Raw genomic sequence first — 3,568 nt, forward strand, 5'->3', positions numbered from 1 at the left:
TGCCCCTCGGTGGACTGCCGACGATATTCTGTCGATAGTTGGGGGTCCCTACGATGCATCCCCTTACTCCTATGGTCTGTTGGTTTGCATTAGCTATCGTATGATTTGCCGTGAATTCGTAGGGGGTCCCTGCCCGCCTTATATAGTCTGGGGGGCAAGGTTACAAGTCGGTTAGATCTGAGAGATAACCAGAAAGTAATAACAGATTACAAGAAACATGGGATCGTACATATCCTATCAGATCTCGTAACATCTTCAGGGATGCATCGCATGCACTCCACTAGCACAAAATATAAGATCAAGGTTGCAACAAATACAAATATGACCGCCGCAACTCAAGATGAACTCAAACCATGAGAAGCATATAATCAAGAATTTGGAATTACTAGTTTATCGACCCATGTTCTCACACGGTTAAGAACCATAGGAGACATAAGCATTAGATTTTATTGTTTAATGCCTATAACTAATAAAAAAATTGAAGGATCAGAACAGATGACCAATAAGAGTGAATTGCAGCCTCAAAATTTTCTTTTCGGGAACAAAAGACCGGTGGACATCCAAAGTCAACCCATGAACCTCTCGGGCAGCTCCAGCCAAGATCTTGTAGTGACAGCGGACCAAGTGACCCTAGAAACTAGGCTACAAAGATGCCGAAGCGGCCGAAGGTCAAAACGAGTGACATTGAACACTTTTAGCCAAAACCGGCTTAGCTCCTGATTGGCGCTCGCCAACAAAAATCTTTGGCCCATGTGCAAGTATTATAAACCCGCGCTCTTTGTTGGCGGTTCTTATCGACAAAATCCAACCGCCAACTATGATCCAAAAAGAAGGAAACTACATATTTTTACACACATATACCTTTACTATTGACATATTTCCACTTGTATTGGAGAATCAATGTTTTGCAGGACACACATTCGAACACAAGTGGAAAACAAAGCAAAAGGCGCAAAGCAGAAAGCGTAATGCAGAAATGAGCAAAGGAAATACATGGAGATGCCCACCTACACGCCAAGACTAGGCCGGGCACCACCGAGGAAGCCATCCAGGCCCAGCCAACAACCCACCAGAGCAAGGCGGTGGCAAGAGGGGCAGCCCAGGGTGCGGCCACACCCTGGGTGCACCCGCACCGCCCCCAACTCCGCTCAGGCCTAGCTTGTTCTAGCGGTTGCATGGCAGCATGCTGAGGCGGTTCCCGGTGGTTTCCTAATTTACCAGCGCCAAACCGACCACACTTTAGTATAAATAAGAGGGTAGAGCTCACCATCCAACACACCACACTTGAGCCTCTCTCCCTCCACTTGTACTCTTTTGCTATTTTTAGTAGTGTAGTTGGAGGTAGGAGAAGCTACTTTGAAGAGCTAGGACATCTAGAAGGAATCTTGGTATGATCAATATGAAGAGTTTTTCTATGTCCTTGTTCTTATCATATCAATATAGTTATGCCATGAAATTAGAGCAAAGTTCTTATGTTATTCATTTAGCATATGAAACTTTATGCTTAATCTTTCATACATACATGTTTAGACCAAGACCTAAATTGAGGTAGTGAGTTCTACCTTAAGATTAGATTTGGTCATTATATTCTTGTGGGTTTGTCGTCCATCCCCGTGGCGGGTGCTCTAGTAAGAGGACTCCTGATAAAGATGAAGTTCCTGGCCACCGCTAGAGTAGTAACTGATAGCGTAAACGTGGTGTTTATGTTAGAAGTTACCTTCGTTTGCCTCATATCCTCCGGTTGAGGGGTAGGTGGCAGGTGGTGATAGCCCTGTCCGTCCTTCGTAATCCCCCATGTTCGGATACGGCGTAGAGCTACAGGCCGGCATCGACTGGCAGACCAGTTGCAACTTGGTGCCCGAAGTAAGTTTATAGTGACCAAAGCTATCTTAACTTAGGATCTCTACCCCTATAAATTCATGTATTTGTATGACTATCTGCTTAGCATAGCTATACAAGATAAGCCTGCTCCTATTAGGTATATTCTTTTATTCATGTGTTGAGTGTGTGTGTCACACTATGCAATATTTATCCTATCTTACCTCTGGTATGGACTTTGGTCTATTATACAGTCATGTTATCTTAACTATGTCCCTACTAGAGACTTTTACACTATGCCTTCCTTTGAAAAAATATAAATGAACAATACCTGAATACTTTCGGGTGAAATGCTACAACGATATATCCGTGCGCTTGCGAAAGATTTCTGCATGTGTTCAGAAATATCGTCACGGCGCTTCTGGTGCCATTGCTAGGAAACACCAATCCTAGTAGTGATGCTAAGAAATGCCAACAAATATTTTTGGCACCGTTGCCGGGAAAGGCACTGGTTTAAAAGAATCTATTAGGACATGTTCATGATAATATGCATGTGTAGTAGCCATTGCTCATAACAGGATAACTTTGCTTGTTTTCTTCTGTTGTGGGTGAAAACATGATAGTGTTAGACTAGTTTTGATTTGCCGACAAACTTCACCGAAAATCCAGAGGCACTCCTAGGGAAGAACCGGTCCCGTACCATTTTCTCTTCTGCCACTCCACTGATAAACGAACCAGTCGGCCCTGTACCATCCGCTACTACTGCTATGGCCCAAAAGTCGCTCCGCGAGTACTCCATCCTCGCTGTTGCCAACGTGTCCGTTGGGCCCGCTGTCAACACGGGCAATGGAAACTTTAAAATCAGGACTGGGCTAATCATGATGGTGTAGGCAAATCCATTCTGTGGATTGCCTAGCAAGGATGCAAATGCCCACCTTCAACACTTACTTGAGTTGTGCGACACCATTGTCATCAAGGATGTTGCACCAGCCATCATCAAGCTCTGTCTGTTTCCTTTCTCCCTCGTGGGGAAGGCAAAATAGTGGTTCTACAAGGACAAGGAAACTGTCAGCACGTGGAACAAGTGTTCCACAGCATTCCTCATGAAGTTCTTCCCTATGAGCAAAACAAATGCCCTAAGGGGGAGAATTTCAAATTTCCAGCAGAATACTATGGAATCCATCCTCGAGGTGTGGAAGAGGCTGTAAGAATACATCCTTGCCTGCCCACACCATGGGATGGATAATTGGCTAATCCTCCACAACTTCTTCAATGGGTTAACCTCCATGTCAACAGGACACATTGATGCCGCTATTGGAGGAGCCTTCCTCTCACTCACCATCAATGGAGCTATAGCTCTCATTGAGAAAATGGTGTCCAATCAAGGGTGGAGCGATGAGAGGCTCCAAGATGAATAACAAAAAGGTATGCATACCGTGAAGGAGACGAATATGTTTGCCACAAAAATGGACCTCCTGATGAAAAGGCTTGACAAGTGTACCCATGAGAAGGAGGCAATGTACGGTACCATCAAGGCCATGGACTTGCATATGACATGCGAGGTTTGTGGTGAAAGTGGACATTCGAGGAACAATTGCCCTAAGACCCATGAGGATGACGTCTACATCAACAATGGGTTCTATCCACAAGGAGGTAATAACGGGTGGAACAACCAATCACGATCACCATTTCAAGGAGGTAATTTGAACTCCAATTTCAATTACAATTCGAATCAACCTTCCTTGGAAGA

The 3,568-nt window shown here is 44.6% G+C and overlaps 1 non-coding gene across 1 annotated transcript; it reads right to left on the minus strand.

Moving 5' to 3' along the window:
- Positions 1-2,951: 2,951 nt before the first annotated feature.
- LOC136514546 (small nucleolar RNA R71) lies at positions 2,952-3,058 on the minus strand. The gene has a single exon (XR_010773701.1). It is a non-coding gene; the product is annotated as a small nucleolar RNA R71 (small nucleolar RNA).
- Positions 3,059-3,568: the final 510 nt, after the last annotated feature.

The sequence above is a fragment of the Miscanthus floridulus genome, chromosome 16 (assembly GCF_019320115.1).
Source record: "Miscanthus floridulus cultivar M001 chromosome 16, ASM1932011v1, whole genome shotgun sequence".
NCBI classification, from domain to species: Eukaryota; Viridiplantae; Streptophyta; class Magnoliopsida; order Poales; family Poaceae; genus Miscanthus; species Miscanthus floridulus.